Here is a 27,706-nt window from a genome sequence, read left to right as displayed (position 1 = left end):
AGGGAGCGCGGGGGGAGAAAAGGGGGAGGGGAAAAGGGGGAATTGCGGGGAACGGACCGGGATCCCCTCCTGGCACCCCTCTGGATCCCTCGGGGATCCATCTGGGACCCTCCCCGGCCGCGCCCTGCGGGACCCCCGGGCCGGGCTGTGCTGGACTCCCGGGCCCTGCGCTCCAGCTCTGCCCGGACCCCGCTGGGTTCGGCCCAGAGCCGGGCAGGCACCGGGAGCAGCGGATCCCGTTTTTCCTGCGGGTGCGGGTCTGACCCCCGGCGGAGCGGGACTGGGCGCTGGGACCTCGATCCCTGATTCCCAACCTCCTTCTCTCTCTCTGCTGTTCTCTCCCTTTCCTTTGGGGGATCATAAATCCCAGAGCGGCTGCAGAGCCCCGTGCCCAGGCCGGTTTCCCAGCAAAGGGAGGCATGGGGGTGAGGTGCCCCGGGCTGGCCGGGAATGGGGGCCCGGGGGTCCCCGGGGTCACGGAAACGGGGGATCCAGGGGCTGGGAGAGGAGGATACCCGGGAAAGGGGGTGCAGGTGGGTGTTGGTGCAGGATAAGGGGGTGCAGGGGGGTCCCAGTGCCCGGGAATGGGTGAGGGGGAGCAGAATCTGGGAAATGGCAGTGGCTGCTGGGAAAGGACTGGGACAGGCTGGGATGGACTGGGACAGACTGGGAAAAAAACCCACTGGGAGCAGAACTGGGGCACCAGGGATCATACTGGGATATACTGGGACCACACTGAAGGTCACCAGGAGCAACTGGGAACATGCAGGGGACAGTTGATATACTGGGAGAGACTGGGAGTGGTTTGGATCATCCTGGGATTGACTGGAATCATACTGGAAGTGATTGGATCTGTAGTAGGGGTGAATAGGAGAAACTGGAATAAAGCAGGGGGCAACTGGGATCACACTGGGAGCAGCTGGTCCATGCTGGGGTCACACTGGGATCATACTGGAACTGACGGGGTAACACTTGGAGTGACTGGCATTGTACTGGGAGTGTCTGGGAGTTACTGGGATCGTACTGGAGGTGACTGGACTTATACTGGGAGCAGCTGGGACCACAGTGGGGTCAAATGGAATCGTGTAAGATGCAACTGGGTTCATACTGGAAGTGACTGAACTCAGGGGCCACACTGAACTCTTCCTGAGAAGGACTGAAAGGAACCATACCGGGGATGACTGGGAGCACCGGGACCGTGTTGGGGGCAACTGGGATCCTACTGGGAGTGATTTGGACCATACTGGGAGTGACCGGGAACCAGCGGTGAGGCGGCGTCGGCGGAGCTCGGAGGCGGCCCCAGCGCAGGTGGGAGCCGCGCGACCGGGACCTGAGGGCACTGCGGGCTCGGGTGAGTCCGGGATGGAGCAGGGACTCACCTGCAGCCCCAGCAGGAGCCCAGGCCGGAGCAGGGGATGCCTGAGAGAGGCCAAAGCCTCTCGGTCACTTTCCTCCTCACCCTGGGCAGGGAACAAAACACTTAAGGGAAGGCTCGAGGGTCTGGATATGGGTGGGGACAGTTCAATCACTGGTGAGAGGCACAACACACTTGACTTAGGGAAATTAATTGAATTTATTATCAAACATACCAGGGAAAGAGAATGAGAAGTAAAATAATTCCTACGAAAATATCCTCCCCCCACTTCTCCCTCTTTCCCGGGTTTTATCCTGCATTCCCGCCCTTCTCCCACCCAGAGGCACAGGGGATGGGGGTCACAGTCAGCTCATGGCACAGCCTCCCCGTCAGGGGCAGGAATCCTTGTCCCGCTCCAGCCTGGGGTCCCTCCCATGGGAACAGGCTCGGGGGCGGCCCCAGCGCTGGCTTGGCCCGGGAGCTGTGGGTAGGACCGAGGGGGCTGCCCCGCGGCCGGGAGCGTGCGGGGAAATTCCCGTCGCCGGAGGTTTCTGTGGCCGGAGGAGAGTGAGGAGTCCTGTAAAAGTGACTTTATTGCCGAGCAGGGGGAGAGGCCATGGGGCATTTGCCGTGCGCTCTCTGCCATGGTTGTAGTCCGCAGCCTCCTTTTTATCCTCATTTTCCCGGCCGCATCTCCCTCTGCCTTTGCCCACGGGCTGAGGTCCTTGGAAGGTTCAGACTTCCCGATGCGCCTGCTGCCTGTCCTCGTTAATATGCACCCTCCTTTTGTATACCAGCCGATATTCATGGCTCTGTTAAGTCTTTGTTCTTCTCCTCGAAGTTCAGGAATTTAGCGGGACTTTGAGCAGCAGTCCGTATCAGTTGGTAACATTTATTGGAACTGATGGTTTCTCCCATTGCTTTCTTTAGCTACAAGTCCCTCGCCCTGTCTCCAGACAGATTCAATCATTGACTCTGTTTTTTCTTACTGGGTCCTCTTTGGTTTTGGGATTATTCTCGGTGCCCTCATTCCCTGTCCTTTTGTAGCCCCTTGTGGATCAGGAGGCCTGGCTGCCACCTGCATCCCCTGGCTCAGCTGCTGGATGAGCTGCACTGCCAAGGTGTAGGCGCTTGCTAAAAAGATGAGAGTTGCTGCAGCACAGAAGAGGAGAAGCAGCATTCGTTTAACCCATGGTCTGCCAGGGCACCACGAAACTGTGTCCAATTCCCATCCTTTCCAGTTTGGCCAGAACATGAGCTGCTTTTTTGTTTCCTTTGTTACCTTTTTCACCACTGCCGACAGCAGTTTGAGTCATTTAATTTTCCACAAGCTCTTCATTTTCCTGCTAACAGATAATCTGATCCCATCCCCTGGTGAAAAGTGTTCCTCATTTCAGTGGATTGGTCAGCAGGAAGGTCAGGGGCTGGAGCTGTCTGGTTGGTTCTTATTTGGAGGACAGCTTGTTATCTAATGATGCCATTGAAATGATAAATGGGTTCTGTGGCTCCTGATATGAGTTCCATAGGGTTCCCAGGGGCTGGTCCATGGTGTTGTAGGATTTATTCTGGTAGCCGTTTGTGGTTTTCCCCTTTTTGGCACTCCCTCAGGAGCCAGGATGGCATCAATTTTCTCTAATGTAAACATCAACTACTTGTATTTCAACTGATTTTGCTGAACTTGTGGTAGCAAAAGCCACAGTCCTCTAATACACCCTGTATAACGTAGACAGTGACAGCACATGTTGGAGTGGGCAGAGGGATAATTCCTCCCCACTTATTTTAGTGAAGTTTTCACAACATTCTCCATTTGCTGTTTCCCTTTGCAGCTTCAGCCATTTCTGTTGCAGAGTCAGGGATCCTCACCATGGGCTCTGCCTTCAGCTGTGCAGATTCCATCTGTGGAAGCAGGCAGAGCTTGGGGTGAGGGCAGAGGGAATCTGTCACAGTTTTGGAGACAGACCAGTGCCAAGACACACTGAGTTAATGCAGCAACAGTTCTCTTTATTCCAGTCTTGCTTCCTTATATACCTTAGGAGCTCATGGGGCTGGTCCTCACTGGCTGAGCCAGTTCCGTCCTGCCAGCCAGCCAACAGCAGCCTGAGTCCCCAGGGCCTGGGCCTGCTCTTACCAGCTGAATTATGTAAGTAAGGTTATTATGTAACTGATCACATATTTCTGTTATAAATTTATAGTTATTTAAACTTTGATGTCTATAGGCCATATGTAGGCCACTGTGGTAGATAGGGACAGGCGATCGGAAGATCTCGGGATGTGACGGAAAGAAAGACCCTTCCCCCTTTCTCCCTGCTTCACGTTATCTATTACCCCCAGAGCATGTAACCACACCTAACCCAGTAGTTTTCCACTCCCAACTAACCTAGAGACCCTACCAACCCCCTCTGACGTAGCAAAGACCCCCAAGACTATTTAAACCCATAAGATAAGATAATAAATGCTTTCGACCGTCCACCACATTGGTGTTAGCGTGTGTCGTTAGCCCGAGTGGCCCGGACAGGCCGGGCTGCCGTGCTGTCGCCTTGAAACCAGGTCGCACGTTGCCTCCCATGAAGGCAACATATCTGGTGCCAAAACCCGGAAGAAGAGAAATTTGCTCGGGTAGCGGGAGTTCACCTGGATGGGGGCAGCAGATGGAGCGGTCAAACCATATCTTGGCGGAGGGAGACGTCCCAGGACCCGCGAGCGTCATGGACAGCATCGCCAGGGTCGTAAGTGCGATTTATAAGCAGTGGGGTATCGAGTGTAAGCTCAAGGACTTTTATCTTGCTATAGCAAGGCTGCTTGAGCTTGGGGCGATTGAACGCCCAGTGGATGCTATGCATCCGGGAATATGGGAAAAATGCACAGCCACGCTGGCCGAGGACACAAAATCCTCAGGCAGTGGCAGAAGCCTTAAGGCGTGGGGCAAAGTAGAGAAAGGCAATAGAAGAGCAGGAGACGCGGAGTGCAGCGCGTACGTGTTTATTAGTTAGACCCGGGCTCGGGGTGGGACCGGGAACGCAGACGGCCCCTGAGGACGATCCGCCCGGGAACAGAGATCCGGGGGGGCCCTGCGCATCACCCCCTCCTCAGATCAGAGCCCAACCCCCGCCGCGGAAACCCCCCGGAAAACCGCGGCTTCCCCGTCCATCCCGCCACCGCCGGTCAGCGACCCGTTGCCGGAGGTGCAGCAGCGCGCGGAATGCTTTTGGCAGGGGCTGTCGAGGGAAGCCAGAGACGCAGAAACCGCGGCTCGGGAAGAGACCCTACCCACGCCGCCAGCTTACCCCTTTGAAAATGGCGCTGGCCGCCAAGGAGAGGGGCGGGGCGCGGGTGGTCTCGGCCCGAAAACCCGGGAGCCGCGCGATTTCAGGGACGCGCGTGTGCGGGAGAAAGAGGAGGAGAGCGGCAGAGAACGCGGAGCCAATCAGCGGCCGCGCTGGGCGGCGCTACCATATAAGGGAGAAACCTCCCCCTGCAGGAGGCAGGGCAAGCCGGGGGGGCGGGAGTGGTGCCACCCCCGCGGGGAGGAGCGAGCTCGGAGCCGGACAAAAAGGCACCGAGCCCCGGAAATGCGCCGGCATTCGACTTCCGACTCGGAGCCCGGCAGCAGCTCCGCCGGCTCGGAAGAGCTGACGGGAGCCGGCTGGAACTCTGAGACGGAGAAAACGGAGCCAACGCGATTTAAGACAAAACCGAGTAAAGCTTTAAGCCGCACCAAAAAAAAACTACAATACGAACCAGCCCAGTTTACCAGCTGGGGAGAAACATCCTGTTGGGGCTGCAGGAGAAAAGGGCATCTCATTAAGGAATGCAGGTCCCGGCCCCAGGGAAATGGGAAAGGGAGGGGGCGTGCAGGCCGCACGCAGCCTCCTCCCGCTGCGAATACAAGGCGGCCCATCTATGCCAACCCCCAGTGGGGCGGGGAGCCCTTGTATCTCATACCCCCGCCAGCGACACAATTGCAGTTTCGCAACACAGCCCGCGGTACCTTTGTACCCACTACCACCACAAGCAGCGCCTGTGCCACAGGGTCAGCAGGGGGTTCCCCAGAACGGGACCCCTGGGTGGCCCTGGCCATGAAAATAGGGAAGAAGCCCCCGAGGGTGTGGGGGACATGCCGCCTCTATGGCAGTCAGGACCCCCACGTAATAGGGCTTCAGATTTGGGCAGACACAGGAGCAGACTGCTCGATCTTTCCCCAAGCACTGTGGCCCCGACACTGGCAATGCAAAGAGTTCCCCCCAGTGAACGGAGTGGGAGGGCCGTCCCAAGCTTGGAAAAGCACCCAATTGGTAGATATAACGCTTCATACAAAAAAGGGACCAGAACAAACAGTAGCAATCCACCCCTACATTTTGCAAAACTCTTCACCCCTGATAGGAAGGGACATCCTTGCTATGTTAGGAATCAAGATTACAAATTTATAGCAAGGGCCACTGCCGTACACCCACTACTGCCAATCAACCTGACCTTCAGAACGAAATTAATGGAAAGCTGTGAGTTTCTATTAGCAGGACATGCTCGTGGACTGTCCCCGTGATGCATACACCCCTGCTCCAGAGGGAGATGACAGACCACCAAGCTGCCAGACAAAACCCGAGAGTCCCACACCGGTGAGACCCAGACATGCACATGTCTTTGTGCAATTTTGCTGTTGGGGCTTGTGGCCGGGGGGCAAGCCGACCCAGGCCACTACCCTCATCAGCCATTTAGGTGGGTCATGCAACATCTTTCAAGTGACAAGGTGTTCAAAGAGGTCACCACAGCGAACACCCCATCCTTCGTGTTCAACATAGCCGACCTGTTTCCAGGACAACCAAAACTACGGCCCACAAACCCACATATCATACTCATGTACATAATCCTACTGGTGCCCAGCGTCCAACCCAGGGAAAAGGTACTGTGACTACCCGGGGTGGGGACATTGCGGATATTGGGGCTGCGAAACCATTGTTACAGATGCCAGACTATGGGGAGACAGGTGGCAACCGCAGGAGCCCGACAAATTCTTACAGTTCACCTGGGCACCCTTTGGCTGTGGAGACCACAATGCACAGCCTAGACAACGGGCATGCGTAAGTTATAACATGACCGTTCTACAACCAGATCACCCTAGCTGGGCCACGGGTAGAACATGGACAGTGGTCCTCAGAGGACCGAGGAGGTGGGTGAATGTGCGAATTATCAGGCTCCAGCCACCAGCACCTCGACCAGTGGGACCCAACAAAATTATCAAGAATGTGCTGAGAAGGAAAAACACAACCCACCCCAAAACCTTGCCCCCAAAAGTCACTGACACCCCGACCGGCCTTGCGGATACCCTCCGGATAGGCCGCACGGCTGAGTCAGACCCAAACCAAATCTTTCGTATGCTAGAAGCTACCTTCCTAACCCTAAACGAAACCAAACCGAACCTGACTAACTCCTGTTGGCTTTGCTATGATGTTAAACCCCATTTCTATGAAGGCATTGCTTTAGATACCCCCTTCAGTTACTCCACAGCCAGTGCCCCCCACCAGTGCAGATGGGACACTCCCCGCAGAGGAATCACCCTGAGTCAAATCCCAGGACAGGGCAGATGTTTTGGCAATGCAGCTTTAGCAAAGCAGAAAGGCAACTTCTGCACTAAAGTTGTCAAGCCCAACAGAAAAACCAATAAGTGGGTGGTCCCATCCGCATCTGGGATGTGGGTTTGCCAGTGATCCAGAGTGAGTCCTTGTGTGTTCCTTGCCAAATTTAATGACTCTATCGACTTCTGTGTCCAAGTTCTGATTGTTCCTAGGGTCCTGTACCACTCAGACGAAGAGATATACCACCTTCTCGAGGAACCTGACAGACTCCACAAAAGAGAAATAATCACAGGTATAACTATCGCAATGCTGCTCGGCCTGGGAGCAGCTGGCACAGCCACAGGCGTCTCAGCCATCGCAACCCAAAAGCACGGACTCTCTCAGCTGATAATGACCATTGACGAAGACCTGCAGAGGATCGAGAAATCCATCTCCTATCTAGAGAAATCAGTCTCTTCGCTTTCAGAAATAGTTTTACAAAATAGGCGAGGACTGGACCTCTTGTTCATGCAACAAGGAGGACTGTGTGCAGCCTTGAAAGAGGAATGCTGCTTTTATGCAGATCATACGGGAGTCGTTAAAGTCTCCATGGCAGAACTCCGAGATAGACTGGCTCAGAGAAAGAGAGACAGGGAAACCCAACAGAGCTGTTTTGAATCCTGGTTCAATCAATCACATTGGCTCACCACTTTAATTTCCGCCCTGGTAGGTCCACTGGCAATACTGCTTTTAGCTGTTACCATTGGACCATGGCTGCTGAACAAAGTAGTCTCGTTTGTTCAGGCCCGTCTAGAGCGGGCGAATATTCTGTTCATAGGCCAGCAACAAATGCTGTAAACCAACAACTGCGAACACAGTCAGTCGCAAAAGCCTTCGAGACTCGCCTTGCGAAAATTACTCAGGTTTACCAAACCACCCTTTCCTTACCAAGTTACAAGTTTGTACCTCACTCCAGTGCCTATATCTACGACTACCTCATTTTATATATGATAAGGGGAGGGGAGATGTGGTAGATAGGGACAGGCGATCGGAAGATCTCGGGATGTGACGGAAAGAAAGACCCTTCCCCCTTTTTCCCTGTTTCACGTTAACTATTACCCCCAGAACATGTAACCACACCTAACCCAGTAGTTTTCCACTCTCGACTAACCTTAGGGACCCTACAACCCCCCTCTGACGTAGCAAACTCCCTCAAGACTATTTAAACCCCTGAGATAAGGTAATAAATGCTTTCGACCGTCCACCACATTGGTGTTAGCGTGTGTCGTTAGTCCGCGTAGCCCGGACGAGGCCGGGCTGCTGTGCTGTGGCCTTGAAACCAGGTCGCACGTTGCCTCCCATGAAGGCAACAGGCCACCACATTTTTGTTTTTAAATACAAAAGCAGTGTCTGTCAATCTCTGCAGGGCCCTTGCAGACAAAATGACAGACATGGTTTTGTGTAAAAACCTCAACCTAGCCCTTGAATGAGGCCTTCAACCCAATTCAGCAGGCCCAGGCCTGTGGTGGCGTGTTTTTTATTTAATTTGATATTTATTTAGTGCCTGTTCATACCCCCCCCCCAATCTCCTCCTCTCCCCAGTTGTCAATCTTCTCTAGCTCTTCCCTAACCCCCTCCTCACCAAGATGTCAATCTTCCCTTCCCCTGCCCCTTTCCCTAGAACATTCCCTGTCACTCCTCCCGGCCTCCTTCCGTTTCCAGAGCCTTCCCTGTCTATTTAGTGAGGCTCAACACCCTATTGGTTACTTTGTGTTACTCCACTCCTCTTTTTTCCCTGATAGGTTTGAGATATGTTAGTCCTGCCCTAAACTCCTCTGTTGCAGCATTTTTGAGAGAAAGAGGACATGAGTTATGAGATTTGAGCTACTCCAGTCTAGGCCTCAGATTTGGGCCTTGTGGGCCTTCAAGCCTCTGACGCAGATAGAAATTCAGAGCTTGTGGCACAGATAGAAATAGCCTTAAGGTGTGATGGGGACCACTGGGTTGTCTGGGTGTGAATTAGTATAGGTTTCATAGTGTAAGGTGTAGGCCGTTTTAAGGAAAAGGTAAACAATGTTAGCCTACCAATCAGAGTGTCTTTGGTTTTGTAAACTATGTAGAAGCTTATATAAACTACCACCTTATCTTGAATAAAGGGAGAACGCTTGATGAACCACATTGGTTCAGACCTGCGTTTGTCTTGTCCAGCTTTCCGTTTTCCTGAGATTCCCTGGCTTTTAGTGGCGCCCAGGCCAGGGACTCAGGAGGATCCGAAAAAGACTCCCAAATTACTTTTAGAGAAACGGGGAGCCGAGTTTGAGTCGCGCGACGAAAAATCAGGTCCAAATCGCCTCATGGTGACAGGGCCGGGATCCCAAATTCACTTTTTGTGAACGGGGATCAGGTGGAACGGAGCAGAAGTCTCCAAATTCCGAATTGGGCCGTTTCCCAACGGGAGGAAAAAGACTCTTCGCATTGTTGTTTGTTTGCGAGAGTCCGTTGGAGCAGTGGGAAGACCTCGGCATTCACAAAGGACCCGAACGGCGGGTGTGGACGTGGCCGGGGCTGGGAAGCTGGAGCGGGATTGCCGCCTTGCCGAAGAAAAGCGAGGAAAAGCAACCCGCGGAGGTTGGAGGTAAGCCGCGGAGAGAGAGAGAGGGTGAGAGTTCACCATGGATGGGGATCTGCAGGCTTCCGTGTGGCTTCTCTTTCATATTCTCTCAAAGAGAGCTGAAAAAATTAAAGAAGCCGATTTAGAGCAGTTGGTCCTGTGGGCAAGAAGCAAAGGCAAGCTGCAAAAGCCTTCGCTGATTTTTAGTGAAATCGAATGGCAAGAGTTGGGGCAGCTGCTTTGGGATGCAGTGATAGAGGGCGGAAAAGACAAGAAAACACTGCTGGAGCTTGGAGGCATTTGGAAAAAAGTTTTACATACCCTGCAATACATGCCTGCGGAGAAAAAAGCAGCGGAAGCCGCGGTTCAGGCATTTGAGCAACCCACATCAGAACAGACAGAAGTTCAGAAGCCATCTCGGGTTGAAAAATTCTTTAATGTTTGCAATATGCGGCCAGTGCGAGGGCAGAAAGCTCCAGTCAGTCTCTCTGTCAGGGATTTTGTAGCTCGTTTGGAGGGAAGCGCAGAGCCAGGAGGAGTGGGGCCGGCCAACACGGGACAGACCGGACGCATGGCCAGGGCGGAAGTGTGCTCGCAAGCAGCGGATGTTAACAGCTCGGCGGTCCCGCGGAGTGAGGAAAACCCAGAAGGGGCCCCGTCGGGTCCCTCGGGAGGCGGGGAGACACCTGAGGAGGCAGGTGGTGTTGGTGACGAAACAGGGCTGAGTCAGGAGGAGGAACTCAGGGGCGGAGATCAAGGCAAAGACCAGGGCGGAGACGGGAGCAAGGCGGCGCCGGCCCCTCGCCCCCCCGCAGCGGCCGCGGCGGCGGCTGCCACTAGTGCGTGCAGGCGCAGAGGCGCAGCTCGCCGGTACCCAGCGGCGGCGGCGGCAGCGGTGGCGGCGAACAACCCAGCACGGCTTGGGGAGGCTGGGCACCCGAATGCTAGTGGAATGGCAGAAGCAGCCACCCAAACAACACCAGAGCAGAGCCCTGAAAATGCCAGTTCCCACTCCACCACGGTAGCGCGGCACTGCCCACTCCCACCGAGTTCAGATTCTGACAACTCAGAGCCAGACCTTCCTGTTGTCAACTGTAGCAGGGACAAGCGATCACAGAACAAGATACAAAGACCAAATATGTTACAGAAAAAAATAGCCCACCTTGCCACCCTTTCAAATCATCAGGCTCAACCAGGGGAACCTTCCACTGGCCAGCAATTGGCATCGCCAGCAGTTTTAAAAAATCCATTGCAGTCACGATGGGCGTCAGTTGTGAAGGATGCTCTTTTAGACGGTGACTAGAAGGCGGTCAGCTCCCTGGCTTGTCCTGTTATAGTGTCTAATGGGAATGCCATCTGGGAGCCCCATGACTGGAAAATCCTACAATCAGCTAAGCAGACAGTCACCACTTATGGAATCAGATCAGAAGCAGCCAGGAACATCATTCAGTATATATTTACAGCAGATGTGCTTTGTCCTGGTGATTCATCTAACATTGCATCCCTGCTCCTGACACCTTCCCAGTTTCTCATGTTTGAAAGGGAATGGAGGCGGTTGGCAATTGAAGAGGCCAACAAACACACGAATGTAGGGGACCCTCTTTATGGAGTCCAGCCAGATATGCTGACTGGGCAGGGACCATATGCAACCAATCAGGTACAACTTACCTTTCCTGTTGAAATGCATCAATTGTCACAGCAATTGGCCCATCAAGCTTTGCTTTTGGTACCAGACAAGAAAAAGTCAGCATCCTATGCCACCATAAAGCAAGGAGCCACTGAACCATTTGGACAATTTATTGATAGGCTGTCAGCTGCTTTGAAGGACGCACCTGACGTGCCACCAGACGTTCAGGAACATTTATTCCGATCCCTTGCTTTTGAGAATGCTAACCCACACACAAGAACCATCCTAGCCACCCTTCCTCAAAGCTGTCCAGTTGATGAGATGCTTGTCAGAGCCACACGCGCAGAACAGAGCAACCAAGCTGCAGCATTCACTGCTGCAATCCAGGATGCAATTCAACAACAAGGACACATCATTGCAGCTGCTTTATCAAGCAACAACACAAGGAGACAAGAGACGTAATGAAAAAATATAGCAATACTGAGTGTTTTCCATGATACCAAGAAGGATGGACATTATGCAAATCAAAGTTATTTCAAATACAATGTGGATGAAAATCACTGTAAAAAGATAGAAATGTTAATAATGATTTAATTGCCAAAAAATGTCTCTGAAAACAAAGATTTGAGAAAAGTCAGTCAGATGGAATGTAGTATTGAGTTCACAATTTCTGATTTTGAGTTTTTGTAGATAATAATATAAATGATGATTGTCAAGTTTTTGTAGGTAATGATAAGTAGTGATTGTTACTAATGTTACATGAATGCTTTGAAAAAATTGTCTTAAACTATTTTAAACCTTTCTTGTTGATAAGTTGATCATATAATGTAAGTTGTCTGATTTTTGTGATAAGAATTATTATTACGATGTTAAGGTATTGAGGTGTTGGTTTAATATTTACAGTCAGTTTTCATATGTTTTATTGTCTTTCTAGGTGATTGATTGCAAGATGTGTTTTTCAGGATCCTGTGTGTTTGATTTTTTAACTACTCATGTGTTTTCTTTATCCAATCTTTTATGCAGCTGCAGTTCATCTTTTTTTACAAATTTATAGTCCAAGTTTTGGTTTAAGATTTCAGACTTCAAATTTTCAGATTTCTGGAGAAAAGGTTTGTTGTATTTAGAGAATTTTTGTCTTGAAGGAAATTTTGGACAGGTTCAATTATTTGATGGTTTGATGAATTTTTAATAATAAGGTTTTCTACTTATAACTGTTATTTCTAAGACTTTTGTTTTAAACATATCCTCTAATTAGTTTGAGCTCTGGCCAGGCTCTGCCTCTACGTGGATGGTGTGATTGACCCAGGTGTTTTCTGCATCAAAAAGTATTCAAGTCCTTTTGGCTTGACAATTTGACCATATAGGGCAGCTGAGCCTCAAAGGGAGTTTGGAGAGACATGATCCGGACATGTTTTATCCAAATCTCTCTTGTTTTAAGGCTTGTCTGCTGCTGCAGACTCTGGGATGACAATTTAGTGGTGTAGCACTTGGTAACTGATTTTATATGTAATATTGATTGTGTATTATCTGATTGATTTTTATTTGTTGTTAGTTTCTTTACTATATGCATTGTTTTGTTTTTAATGTTTTTTCATGTTTATAACAAAGATGTTGATATTTCCATTTCTTCATGCAAGTTTTAGGGAACAGAATTGAGAGAGGACCCTCCAGTCCCTGTGGGGGTGTTGGGTTTGTTTGTGTTTTAACAGGTGCAGATTCTGGATGGATTTCAGTGAAGAATGTGGAACTTATCAATTGCAAGAGAGCACTGATCTCTCCACAAGTGGATCAGAAGATGCACAGAAAAAATGGATTGTGCAAAGATTTGTGTTTCACCCACAGAAGATCGTGGGCTTTGAGGTTTTTTTTTTTTATAAGTGTGTTTTTAATGATGGTATAGAATTTCTTGCTAAGTTTTAATAAGTTTTAGTAATGCCTGTGATTTTTCTGTTCATCTTGCCATTGTCTTTCAATGGCAAAAGAAAAAGAGGGAGTCCCAACGTGGATCAACAGCAATCCTGCTTGAGTGAGTGTTTTTACCCATCCAACCAAGACGTCTGGGCAGGACAGATGCTTTTGCTGCATTGATATGAAAAGGCAGAAACAGAATTTTAAAAATAGATGAAAAAGATACCAACCCGCGGTGATAACAACGTCAATGACAACAGTTTGCCTGGAACATCCCATGATGAATCCGGTTCTGATGAAAATTAAGTTTGTAGAGTACAGAGAAATAAGTTGAAATATCAGAAGTGTGAAGTTAGATTTATCAGAAGTTAGTTCATTAGAAGTTATAGTTTATGTTTAGAATTAAGTTTGTTTCTTTCATGTTAAACAGGGCATTCAAAAGCCTGAGAAGAATGTGGTGGGCCTCAATGTTTTTATTAAGCAGTGTTTTGGTTGTTGAAGTATCGGGAATCCTTGACATTGACAAGAGAGAAAATATGTGGATCACTTGGGCCAAACAAACTAGGCAAGATTAATTCTGCCTGTTGTTAGCCACACCGTCTAACCCCTTTTCGTACTTGTTAAATTGGAGTCTTGTTGGGTCCCATGGCAGAGTTCAAAACTTGGACCTGAGCTCAAATAAATCTAAATAGCACTCTGGGAGCGCAAGCTGTTGCATTTGTGCAAAACCTTAAATTTACTGATGACAGTCTTCAAGAATTTGGTTTTTTGGGTTCTGTCCCAGGAAATTACTGTTTGATATTTGGATCTTATGCTACCAAACCAACTCAAGAAAATGGAAAATTGACAGATGATGACACTTGGTTGTCTCCCAGATCACCATTGTATTACAACTATTCAGAATATTGTAGCAATTCGACTCAATCTGTGACGCCGCCAAGAGGTGGTGCAGGAAAACTGCCCCCAGGAACCTTCCTCATTTGTGGGGACCGAGCCTGGTCAGCAGTCCCTCAAAATGCTAGGGGAGGCCCATGTTATATCGGTAGGTTGACGCTTTTTGCTCCCACCATACATCAGGTTCTCGAATTGCCTCAGAAGACTCAACGAGCCAAACGCAGTGTTCTCCAAATGGACCCTAATTGTAAAGATATAGTGTCATTGTGGGGGCGTGCCTCTGTAGTAGTAGCCTCACTTTTCGCCCCAGGAGTCACCTCATTGAAAGTGCTCACACAATTGAGAACTCTAGCCTGCTGGACAGGAAAACAAATTAATATCACATCTAAATTGATAAGTGAGCTTGCTGCAGATGTAGACGATACCCATCATGCGGTTCTACAAAACAGAGCTGCAATTGATTTCCTTCTTTTAGCTCAAGGACATGGGTGCGAAGAATTTGAAGGCATGTGCTGCATGAATTTGTCTGACCATTCTCAATCAATTTATAAACAGTTAACGCAATTGAAGGACAACATGAAAAAACTTACCGTAATGGACACTCCATTTGATAACTGGCTCAATTCTTTAGGTTTTTCTGGCTGGGTCAAAGACTTAATTCATTTTGGTATTGTACTTTTTTTAATCTTTATATTTATTTTAATTGTTATACCATGTTTTTTACAGTGTGTGCAAAAATTAGTTCATCGCGCCTTCACTCCAGCCTGAGTAGCTCAAAAAGAAAAAGAGGGAATTGTTGCAGCATTTTTGAGAGAAAAGAGGACATGAGTTATGAGATTTGAGCTATTCCAGTCTAGGCCTCAGATTTGGGCCTTGTGGGCCTTCAAGCATCTGACGCAGTTAGAAATTCAGAGCTTGTGGCGCAGATAGAAATAGTCTTAAGGTGTGACGGGGACCACTGGGCTGTCTGGGTGTGAATTAGTATAGGTGTTATAGTGTAAGGTGTAGGTCATTTTAAGGAAAAGGTAAACAATGTTAGCCTACCAATCAGAGTGTCTTTGGTTTTGTAAACTATGTAGAAGCTTATATAAACTACCACCTTATCTTGAATAAACGGAGAACGTTTGATTAACCACATTGGTTCAGACCTGCATTTGTCTTGTCCAGCTTTCCGTTTTTCTGAGATTCCCTGGCTTTTCTCCACAGCCAGCACCCCCCACCAGTGCAGATGGGACACTCCCCGCAGAGGAATCACCCTGAGTCAAATCACAGGACAGGGCAGATGTTTCGGCAATGCAACCTTAGCAAAGCAGAAAGGCAACTTCTGCACTAAAGTTGTCAAACCCAACAGAAAAACCAATAAGTGGGTGGTCCCACCCGCATCTGGGATGTGAGTTTGCCAGCGATCCAGAGTGAGTCTTTGTGTGTTCCTTGCCAAATTTAATGACTCTATTGACTTCTGTGTCCAAGTTCTGATTGTCCCCAGGGTCCTGTACCACTCAGACGAAGAGATATACCATCTTCTCGAGGAACCTGACAGACTCCACAAAAGAGAAATAATCACAGGTATAACTATCGCAATGCTGCTCGGCCTGGGAGCAGCTGGCACAGCCACGGGTGTCTCAGCCATCGCAACCCAAAAGCACGGACTCTCCCAGCTGCATATGACCATTGACGAAGACCTGCAGAGGATCGAGAAATCCATCTCCTATCTAGAGAAATCAGTCTCTTCGCTTTCAGAAATAGTTTTACAAAATAGGCGAGGACTGGACCTCTTGTTCATGCAACAAGGAGGACTGTGTGCAGCCTTGAAAGAGGAATGCTGCTTTTATGCAGATCATACGGGAGTTGTTAAAGACTCCATGGCAGAACTCCGAGACAGACTGGCTCAGAGAAAGAGAGACAGGGAAACCCAACAGAGCTGTTTTGAATCCTGGTTCAATCGATCACCTTGGCTCACCACTTTAATTTTCGCCCTGGTAGGTCCTTTTAGCTTATAGTAATACTGCTTTTAGCTGTTACCATAGGACCATGCCTGCTGAACAAACTAGCCTCATTTGTTCAGGCCCGTCTAGAACGGGCAAACATTCTGTTCGTAGGCCAGCAACAAATGTTGTAGACCAAGAACTGCGAACACAGTCAGTTGCAAAAGCCTTCGAGATTCGCCTTGTGAAAGTTACTCAGGTTTACCAAACCACCCTTTCCTTACCAAGTTACAAGTTTGTACCTCACTCCAGTGCCTTTATCTACGACTACCTCATTTTATATATGATAAGGAGGGGGGAGATGTGGTAGATAGGGACAGGCGAGCGGAAGATCTCGGGATGTGACGGAAAGAAAGACCCTTCCCCCTTTCTCCCTGCTTCACGTTATCTATCACCCCCAGAGCATGTAACCACACTTAACCCAGTAGTTTTCCACTCCCGACTAACCCAGAGACCTTACCAAACCCCCTCTGACGTAGCAAAGTCCCCCAAGACTATTTAAACCCCTGAGATAAGATAATAAATGCTTTCGACCGTCCACCACATTGGTGTTAGCGTGTTGTCATTAGCCTGAGTAGCCCGGACGAGGCCGGGCTGCCGTGCTGTCACCTTGCAACCAGGTCACCGTTGCCTCCCCTGAAGGCAACAAAACGTGAACCTCACCATGGTGCAGCTTGCCGGTGATCCTCCTGAGGATGATCCAACTCAACAGGCGGTGAGACTCCCACGGCACGTGCTCAGCAACATCAAAGAGGCGGCACGGAGGGCAATTCTTCAGATTGCTCCGGCGGGGGTCCAGGACAACATCTACACCGAGATCAAGCAGGGTTCTTCAGAGCCATTTTCTTTGTTCGTGGATCATCTTTCCCAGGCAGTGGAGTGGCAGGTGACCGAGGAGGGGGCGAAACCACATCTGATCAAAAGCCTCGCATTCTCCAATGCCAACCCGGAATGCAGGCGAATCATCAGCATGATGCCACACCAGGCCACCTTGGCAGACATGATCGAGGCGTGCAGCAAGGTGGGGACAACACAACATGTTGCTTCCATCATGGAGGAACACTTGGGGGATCGAATTGAAAAGCGTGTTAAGGAAGTTCTTGCAAATTATGCAAAGAGCAACACCGGTGCAGAGAGACAGTGCTTTGGGTGTGGGGCACAAAGACATATTAAAAGGAACTGCCCACAACTTGCAAAGCCCAACAAGCCACTAGACCTCTGTCCTCGATGCAGGAGAGGGAGACATCTCGCAAGTGAGTGTCACTCACAGACAGACGTGGATGGAAAACCTCTTCCAGTTCCGGAAAACAGGAAAAAGAGCGCGAGTAAACGCCAGCGCGCTCCGACACAAATCCTGGCAGTGACACAGAATCAGCAGGAGCAATCCTCAGGGAACAACAAACAGAACCCTTCGGCAGAGCAATCTCCAAAATCCCCAGAAACCCAGACTTGGTACCACCTGGATTCCAACGCATTCTGGCAACCTCCAAATTGACGTGTTTTCTGGACAATAGTCATGCAGTGATACCCACGGGTGTCACAGGAACTTCTTGGAAAAGGCAGGATTTTTTAATAATGGCCAGGGACAGAAGCAGCATTCTGGACTTGTTGTTTATCCATCTTTGATTTCAGCAAACCATAAAGAGGAGCTGATGGTCACGGCAAAAGCCTTGCGACCACCTCTGACAATTCCACAAAATACACCGATTGCTCGAGCAGTGGCTTTGCCATCTCGTCCAGAAAGGCAAGTCATGCCAGTGTTCAACAAACGGGACTCTTTTTCTGGTGATCAAGCAGAAGTGCATGCATCTTGGGTGAAACATTTGAGCCGAGATCGACCCATCATTACCTGTCAGTTGACTTGTAACGAAAAGACAATTGCTATCACGGGTAGGCTCGACACAGGACCAGATGTTACAGTTATTTCATACATTTTTTGGCCCCTGGATTGGGACTTGGTTGCACCTTTGGGCTCTCTCATAGGCATAGGGGGAAGTTCCCTATGCATGCAGAGTGAAAATGCAATCGTTGTCAGAGGCCTGGGAGGGAAAACAGCAATCATCTGTCCTTTCATCGTGCAGAAGCCCATCACAGTGTGAAGAAGGGACCTTTTGGCACAATGGGGACTGAAATTAGAATTGGATTTTTAACAGGGGTCACTGTGGCGCTCGCCACTCTGAAGTTGACCTGGAAAACAAATGATCCTGTTTGGGTGGATCAGTGGCCCCTTGAGTGAAAGAAATTGAGTGCCTTGAAAAAGCTGGTCCAGGAACAGCTGCAGAAGGGACACATCAAACCCTCAGACAGCCCATGGAATTCCCCAGTGTTCGTCATTCGCAAGAAAACTTCAGGATCTTGGAGACTGCTTCATGATCTCAGGAAAATCAACGAGGTCATCGAGGACATGGGACCACTTCAGCTTGGACTCCCATCTCTCTCAATGATCCCGAGAGACTGGTCGCTTGTGATCATTGATCTCAAGGACTGTTTTTTCAGCATTCCACTTCATCCAGATGATGCTCCACGCTTTGCATTTTCTGTCCCAAGCATCAACAGAGAAGAACCTCTGCAAAGGTACCATTGGACAGTTCTTCCGCAAGGTCTCAAAAATTCTCAAACTATTTGTCAGTGGTACGTGGCCCAAGCTTTGCATCCAGCATGAGAAACATCCAAAACCAAAAATTATTCATTATATGGACGATTTGCTCATTGCAGCACCAACAAAACAGGAGGTGCAGAAGGTTCGTGACTGTGTGATGGCACAGGTGCAAAAGGCAGGACTGGAAATCAGTGCACCAAAAATACAAGAAATTGCACCTTGGAAATATCTGGGGTGGAAAATCTCAAAGCAAACAATAAGGCCACAGAAGCTGGAAATCAACACAAAGGTCACCAATCTGCAGGATTTACAGCAGCTTTTGGGGGAGATCAACTGGATGAGAACAGTCCTGGGAATCACCAATGATGACATCTCGTCATTGCTCGATCTTTTGAGAGGGGACAACAACATTAAATCTCCCAGAACTCTGACGCCTGAAGCAAGAAAAGATCTTGAGAAGATCACAGACATGATTCAACAGAGACAAGCACATTGCTTTGTGGAATCATTGCCCTTTCATTTAGCAGTGTTGGGGGAAACAGCACAGTTATATGGGTTGATTTTTCAGTGGGATTTGCCACAAATGGACCCTCTTTTGTTGATAGAGTGGGTTTTTTTAGCTTACAGGCCCTCAAAAACAATTCTTACAGATTTATGTTATGTGTAGTAGATATAATTTGCGCCATTTCTAATATGATATATGTGATATTGAATATTTGTTAGAGTATACATGTTTGTATTAGGATTCCCCCCCCCTCACAGGCGCAGGTGAGACCGGGTGTAGATTGGAAACTGATTTATAAGTAAGAAGGTACAGCTCGCCAGGAGATGGGCCATGTCTGGGGAGATACAGAAACCCCAGGTGCTGATCGTTAGCGTGAACGACCCGAGATGGATATCATGGAAATCCTGAGGCAGATACATGTGAATACAGCGTTCCAGTAAATTTCATCAAAGGATTCAACAAACTCCAGACAGTGATTTGTTCTCCCTCATCACCAAAAAGGAAAATCTTATTAACATATGGACTCTGAATAGAAGAAAAGACTGATTGCTGAAATCTTGGCCTCAGGCGGAATTTTCCCTATAAAAACCGCTTGTGCCAGGATGGAGGTGTGTGGGCATGGAGGAAAACCTCTGATGAGGCTGACTCCTTGTTGCACACCCAGGGCCGATCCCGGGCTCGGCTCTGTTCTTTCCTTGTGGCTGGCTAGATAAAATTTGATTGCAAAATAAATAATTTATTTTTCATATAAATTTGGCTGGACAAATTTTCATTTATAACATTTAGAAATGATAGCACAAATTATTATTAAGGCGAGGACCAGATTGCTGGTAATGTCAGGCAGAGATTTCTCAGTCATTCATGTACCTTTAAAGAAAGTATATTTTGAGTGGGCGATGCAGAAATCACAGGATTTCGCAATTGCTTTGTTAGGGTATCCAGGAGTTTGTACAGTTCATTTCCCGGCACACAGGATGTTGAATGCAAAAGTGAGCTTCAGGGAAAAACCAAAAATAAGCCAGGAACCAGTGCAAGGGATGACAGTATTCACTGATGGTTCAGGGAAAACTCACAAATCAGTGGTCACATGGCAAAATCCAAAAACAGGGGAATGGGAATCAGATATTAAAATAGTACAGGGTTCACCACAAATTGTGGAATTGGCAGCACTGGTCAGGGGTTTTCAATTGTTTCAGGAACCTCTCGATCTGATCACAGATTCAGCATATGTTGCAAATGTGGTCAAACGATTAGAAGGATCATTTTTGAAACACACTGACAATGAAATTTTATATTCATACTTGTCATGCATGAGGACAATTCTAGAAAACAGAGACCACAAATATTTTGTTGCACACATCAGGGCACACTCCTCACTCCCAGGGTTCTTAGCAGAAGGGAATGCTCACGCAGATAGACTCACAATGACCATATCACAGACATTGCCAGATATTTTTGAGCAGGCAAAATTGAGCCATGCATTTTTCCATCAAAATGCACAGGTGCTGATGGAGTCCTTCCGCCTTTCTAAAAGTCAGGCAAGGGAAATCATCAGTGCTTGCCCAGATTGTCAGCTTGTGCAGCCTCCTGCATCCACAGAGCTGTCAATCCAAGGGGATTGCAGAGTCTTCAGCTGTGGCAAGCTGATGTGACAAAATACCCATCTTTTGGGAGGCTCAAAAATATCCATGTTTCAGTTGACACATTTTCAGGAGCGATTTTTGCATCATTACATACAGGGAAGACCGCAGAACGTGCCTGCAGACATTTTCTACAAGCATTTGCATCACTCGGGGTGCCACAAGAAATAAAAACAGATAACGGTCCAACTTCCACAGGCAAGGTGCTTGACAAATTTCTGAAAAAATGGGGAGTCAAACACATTTTTGGTATTCCTTATTCTCCCTCAGGTCAAGCAATCATTGAAAGAACACATCACACCCTGAAATCCCTCTTGGATAAACAGAAAAGGGGGGAAGCAGGCGCAACACCGCACATGCGGTTGAACAAAGCTCTGTATGTATTGAATTTTTTAAATGGTTCTTTTTCAGAACCCACTCCACCAATTGTTAGGCCCTTCACAAACAGCACACAAGCAAAGCTAAGGGAAAATCCTTTAGTTTTGATCAGTTGGGACAAATTGAAGGTCCATTTACATTAATAACTTGGGGCAAGGGTTTCGCTTGTGTTTCCACAGAGCGAGGACTGAAGTGGGTGTCGGCGAGGCACGTGAAACCTTATCGGGTGCAGACGCAAGTGGACGTGGACCCGAGAAGCAGAGAAGCAAGCACGCAGACGAAGGCAGAGGACGATGCTGCAGACGTCACGTTGGACAACGATTGATCACCCAGAGACTTGGGGGGTTTTCTTTTCCTGGGAAATCAAGTGTTGTTTGGGTGTTGCTGCATTGCAGGGTCTCTCACAGAGGGTGGGGGCATGGACATGAGATTCAGGCAGATAGTGTTCATGTGCTTCATTCTCTTGCCTATTGCCTTGGGCAATGGGACAGACTTTCCCATGAAACAACCAAAGGAAAATGTGTGGGAAACTTTGGCAAAGGCAGCGGGTCTAGACAGCATTTGTCTGACTCATTCAAAGCCAGGGAAACCATTTTCAACATGCTTGATAGGTGTGCCAGTGAAGGAATGGCCAATTCCAAAAGGCATCCCTCCAAAGATTCTGAAAACTTTTTCAGATCCTGTGGAGGGATGGCATGTTTGGACACAGTACCTTCCTGTGGCTCACTTGGAATCTCCGGAATTGGACATTTTCGGGTCAACAAAAATGAAATGGTGCATCAAATTTGATTCATCGGGAGTGGCAAAGACAGATAATCATACAATAGATGTCACTCCAAATCAGCTTTTTTATAAAAATGCGTCATCCTGCTGCAATTACACCAAAATGACAAGCAAACCATCCCTTCAACATCCAGCCACTTTACTGAAGGGAATGTTTTTCATTTGCGGGGACAGAATTTGGCCTGCTATCCCTGCAAAAATCAAGGGCGGTCCATGCAGCATTGGGGAACTCTCATTGCTAACACCTGATCTGAAAACTTTACAAAAGCAGACACACAGGGAAAAAAGATCCCTTGAACAATATAGTCCAAATTGTGATGATGATGTTTCTACCTGGAACAAGGCTCAGAGAATTGCAGTAGCAATTTTCTCACCCCAAGCAGCATCAGGGGTGGCCTTGACACAATTGGATCATATAGCATGTTGGTTGAGCAAACACAGTCGTGCCGTTTCGTCTGCACTGAGTGACATGTTAACAGACATCAGCAGTGCAAGGCAAGCAGTCCTTCAAAACAGGGCAGCAATTGATTATTTGCTGCTGACACATGGGCACGGATGTGAGGAATTTGAGGGGATGTGCTGCATGAACTTGTCTGATCATTCGAAATCTATTCATGAAAATATAAAACAAATACAAAATAGTATTAGCAAATTGAACAAAGTTACAGGATCCTGGTGGGATGATTTGTTTGGCTTTTTTGATCTCTCACCATTGTGGAAAGACCTTTTGAAAATAGCATTTTACATTCTTATAGGGTTTGCAGTTCTTCTGCTTGTTCTACCATGCATTTTCGTGTGTATTCGAAAGGCCTTGAACATGGTAAAGCAGGTGTTTCTGGTTCAAACAGAGAGGGGAGATGTCGGAACTCAAAATGTCCCTCAGACATTTTTAGAGGTTCCAGGCCTTGGTCAGAAGCATTTTAGACCCTGGCAGCCAGCTGAAAACAGCTGTGATTTTGAGTTTGAGCCATGGAATGAGTTACCAACTTTGAAGGTGGAACAAGCGGTCACAGAGAGTTAGATGGTATAGTAGAAGTAGTTACAAATTAGAGGGGAAAATTTTTTAGTGTTGTACAGGGGGGTTTTAACACCTGTACAGGGGGTTTTACTTTGTACAGGGGGGTCAGGAGTTCTAAGATGGAGGAAAGTGGGCCTGATCCTGTTCTTCCTCCTTCTTCTTCCTTGCTTCCATGTTCTTGGTGATGCTGGCACTTATGGATTGGTTTAGAGTAGAAAAGCACCTTGTAACATAGATAGTAGGTATTGGGGAAAATCTGTAAACATATAACACGTAATATATCATATAAAAGATAGCAGCAGCCCTGGGTGGGGAGAGAGACGACGGAGACACTGGACAGTGAGGGTGTCAGGAGTGTGTGTGTTTCTGCCTGGGCAGCTGAGCAAGGCAGCCGCAGTGGGGGAAGACAATCTTTTAGATAACTAGCAATAAACTGCCTTGAGACTGAACAATAAGAGGCTGCGGAGTTTTTCTTTGGAAGTAAAGGTTGGAGGAGAGACTTTACCACCACACGAGACCCCTGAATCAATCCCGGGGTTCTCACACCAGGTGACGTGATGTCATAAAGAATGTGTAACCAATGGGAAATTGTTACCAAAAATAGAGCCCTATATAAGTACCATACAGGTAAAACTGTATATAAACACCTGGTACACTCAATAAAATTGGCTTCTGATTAAAGCCAGGGAACCTCAGGAAAACGGGAAACTGGACAAGACAAACGCACATCCAATCAATATGATTAATGCAACGTTCTCCCTTTATTCAAAATCAGGCGGTAGTTTATATAAGCTTCTACATAGTTTACAGAAACAAAGACACTCTGATTGGTAGGCTAACATTGTTTACCTTTTCCTTAAAACGGCCTACACTGTACACCATAAAACCTATACTAGTTCACACCCGGTGGTCCCCACAATACCTTAAGACTATTTTCTATCTGCGCCACAAGCTCTGAATTTCTAACTGCCTCAGAGGCCTGAAGGCCCCACCAGGCCCCAATCTGAGGCCTAGCCTGGAGTAGCTCAACTTTCACAACTCATGCCCTCTTTCTCTCAAAAATGCTGCAACAATTCCCTCTTTTTCTTTTGAGCTACTCAGGCTGGAGTGAAGGCGCAATGAACTAAATTTTTGCACACACTGTAAAAAACACGGTATAACAATTTAAATAACTATAAAGATTAAAAAAAAGAGGTAAGAAAACAATCTTAATTCTAAACATAAACTATAACTTCTAATAAACTAACTTCTGATAAATCTAACTTCACACTTATAATATTTCAACTTATTTCTCTTTACTCTACAAAATTAATTTTCATCAGAACTGGATTCATCAGGGATGTTCCAGGCAAACTGTTGTTGTTCATGTTGTTATCACTGCGGGTTGATATCTTTTTCATCTATTTTTAAAATTCTGTTTCTGCCTTTTCGTATCAATGCAGCAAGAGCATCTGTCCTGCCCAGACGTCTTGGTTGGACGGGTAAAAACACTCACTCAAGTAGAATTTCTGTTGATCCACGTTGGGACTTCCCTCTTTTTCTTTTGCCATTGAAAGACAATGGCAAGATGAACAGAAAAATCACAGGCATTCCTAAAACTTATTAAAACTTAGCAAAAAAAAAAATTCTATAACATCATTAAAAACACACTTATAAAAAAAACTCAAAGCCCACGATCTTCTGTGGGTGAAACACAAACCTTTGCACAATCCACTTTTGCTGTGCATCCTCTGATCCACTTGTGGAGAGATCAGTGCTCTCTTGCAATTGATAAGTTCCACATTCTTCACTGAAATCCATCTAGATTCTGCACCTGTTAAAACACAAACAAACCCAACACCCCCACAGGGACTGGAGGGTCCTCTCTCAATTTTGTTCCCTAAAACTTGCATGAAGAAATGGAAATATCAACATCTTTGTTATAAACATGAAAAAACATTAAGAACAAAACAATGCACATAGTAAAGAAACTAACAACAAATAAAAATCAATCAAATAATACACAATCAATATTACATATAAAATCACAGTTACCAAGTGCTACACTATCAAATTGTCATCCCAGAGTCTGCAGCAGCTGAAAAACCTTAAAACAACAGAGATTTGGGTAAAACATGTCCGGATCATGCTTCTCCAAACTCCCTTTGAGGCTCAGCTGTCCTGTATGGTCAAATTGTCAAGCCGAAAGGACTTGAATACTTTTTTGATGCAGAAAACACCTGGATTAATCACACCATCCACGTAGAGCCAGAGCCTGGCCAGAGCTCGAACTCTAATTGGAGGATATGTTTAAAACAAAAGTCTTAAAAATAACAGTTATAAGTAAAAAACCTTATTATTAAAAATTTATCAAAACATCAAATAATTGAACCTGTCTAAAATTTCTTTTTAAAACAAAAATTCTCTAAATACAACAAGCCTTTTCTTCAAAAATTTGAAAATTTGAAGTCTGAAATCTTGAACCAGAACTTGGACTATAAATTTTTAAAAGAAGATGAACTGCAGCTGCATAGAAGATTGAATAAAGAAAACACATGAGTAGTTAAAAAAAATCAAACACACAGGATCCTGAAAAATGCAGCTTACAATCAAGCACCTAAAAAAAAAAAAACCAATAAAACATATGAAAACTGACTGTAAATATTAAAACAACACCTCAATATCTTAACATCTTAATAATAATTCTTATCACAAAAATCAGACAACTTACATTATATGATCAACCTATTAACAAGAAATGTTTAAAATAGTTTAAAACAATCTTGTCAAAGCATTCATATAACATTAGTAACAATCACTACTTATCATTACCTATAAAAACTTGACAATTATTATTTATCTTATTATCTATAAAAACTCAATGCCAACATTCCATCTGACTGACTTTTCTCAAATCTTTGTTTTCAAAGACATTTTTAGCAATTAAATCATTATTACCATGTCTATCTTTTTTTTTTTTTTTTTTTTTTTTTTACAGTAATTTTCATCCACATTGTATTTGAAATAACTTTGATTTGCATAATGTCCATCCTTCTTGGTATCATGGAAAACACTCAATATTGCTATACTTTTTCATTACGTCTTTTGTCCCCTTGTGTTGTTGCTTGATAAAGCAGCTGCAATGATGTGTCCTTGTTGTTGAATTGCGTCCTGGATGGTTGCGGTGAATGCTGCAGCTTGGTTGCTCTGTTCTGCGCGTGTGGCTCTGACAAGCATCTCATCGACTGGAAAGCCCTGAGGAAGGGTGGCTAGGATGGTTCTGGTGGGTGGGTTAGCATTCTCAAAAGCAAGAGATCGGAATAAATGTTCCTGAATGTCTGGTGGCACGTCAGGTGCATCCTTTAAAGCAGCTGACAGCCTATCAATAAATTGTCCAAATGGTTCAGTGGCCCCTTGCTTTATGGTGGCATAGGATGCTGACTTTTTCTTGTCTGGTACCAAAAGCAAAGCTTGATGGGCCAATTGCTGTGACAATTGATGTATTTCAATAGGAAAGGTAAGTTGCACCTGATTGGTTGCATATGGTCCTCGCCCAGTCAGCATATCTGGCTGGACTCCAAAAAAGGGGTCTCCCACATCTGTGTGTTTGTTGGCCTCTTCAATTGCCAACCGCCTCCATTCCCTTTCAAACATGAGGAATTGAGAAGGTGTCAGGAGCAGGGATGCAATGTTAGATGAATCACCAGGACAAAGCACATCTGCTGTGAATATATACTGAATGATGTTCCTGGCTGCTTCTGATCTGATCCCATAAGCGGTGACTGTCTGCTTAGCTGATTGTAGGATTTTCCAGTCATGGGGCTCCCAGATGGCATTCCCATTAGACACTATAACAGGACAAGCCAGGGAGCTGGCAGCTTTCCAGTCACCGTCTAAAAGAGCATCCTTCACAACTGACGCCCATCGGGACTGCAAGGGATTTTTTAAAACTGCTGGCGATGCCAATTGCTGGCCAGTGGAAGGTTCCACTGGTGGAGCCTGACGATTTGAGAGGGTGGCAAGGCGGGCTATTTCTTTCTGTAACATATTTGGTCTTTGTATCTTGTTCTGTGATCGCATGTCCCTGCTGCAATTGACAACAGGAAGGTCTGGTTCTGAGTCATCAGAATCTGAACTCGGTGGGAGGGGGCAGCGCAGCGCTACCGTGGTGGGATGGGAACTGGCATTTTCGGGGCTCTGCTCTGGTGTTGTTTGGGTGGCTACTTCTGCCATTCCGCTAGCATTGGGGTGTCCAGCCCCTCCAAGCCGCGCCAGGCTGCTGGCCGCGGCCGCCGCCGCCGGCGGGTATCGGCGACCCGCTCCTCTGCGTTTGCACGCACCGGTGGCAGCCACCGCCGCTGCCGCAGCGGGGGGGGGAGGGGCCGGCGCCGCCTCGCTCCCGTCTCCGCCCTGGTCTCTGCCTTGATCTCCGCCCCTGAGTTCCTCCTCCTGACTCAGCCCTGTTTCGTCACCAACTCCGCCTGCCTCCTCAGGTGTCTCCCCGCCTCCCAAGGGACCCGGGAGGGCCACTTCCTGGTCTGCCGCATTTCGCGGAACCGCCGAACTGTTAACATCCGCCGCTCGCGAGCACACTTCCGCTCCGGGTGCGGCCGCATCCCCGCTCCGTCTCGCGCCGGCCGGCTCCGCGCCTCCCTCCAAACGAGCGACAACATCCCTGACAGAGGGGCTGACTGGAGCTTTCTGCCCCCGCACTGGCCACATATTACAAACATTAAAAAATTTTTCCACCCGAGATGGCTTTCGAACTTCTATCTGTTCTGATGTGGACTGCTCAAATGCTTGAATTGCAGCTTCTGCTGCCTTTTTCTCCGCGGCCATGCTCTGTAAGGTATGTAAAACTTTCTTCCAAACACCT

The 27,706-nt window shown here is 47.5% G+C and overlaps 1 protein-coding gene and 1 long non-coding RNA gene across 2 annotated transcripts in view; one reads left to right on the top strand and one right to left on the bottom strand.

The window, feature by feature from the left end:
- Positions 1–27,706, bottom strand: part of LOC100231469 (class I histocompatibility antigen, F10 alpha chain) — a 43,867-nt gene that overhangs the window by 6,083 nt on the left and 10,078 nt on the right. The gene's annotated exons all lie outside the window — the stretch shown is intronic.
- On the top strand, positions 92–27,583 carry LOC140681397 (uncharacterized). The gene is made up of 2 exons (XR_012052571.1): positions 92–1,308; positions 27,324–27,583. It is a non-coding gene; the product is annotated as an uncharacterized lncRNA (long non-coding RNA).

Source organism: Taeniopygia guttata, chromosome 35, assembly GCF_048771995.1.
Source record: "Taeniopygia guttata chromosome 35, bTaeGut7.mat, whole genome shotgun sequence".
Taxonomy (NCBI): Eukaryota; Metazoa; Chordata; class Aves; order Passeriformes; family Estrildidae; genus Taeniopygia; species Taeniopygia guttata.
This window is presented reverse-complemented; position numbering and strand designations above follow the sequence as displayed.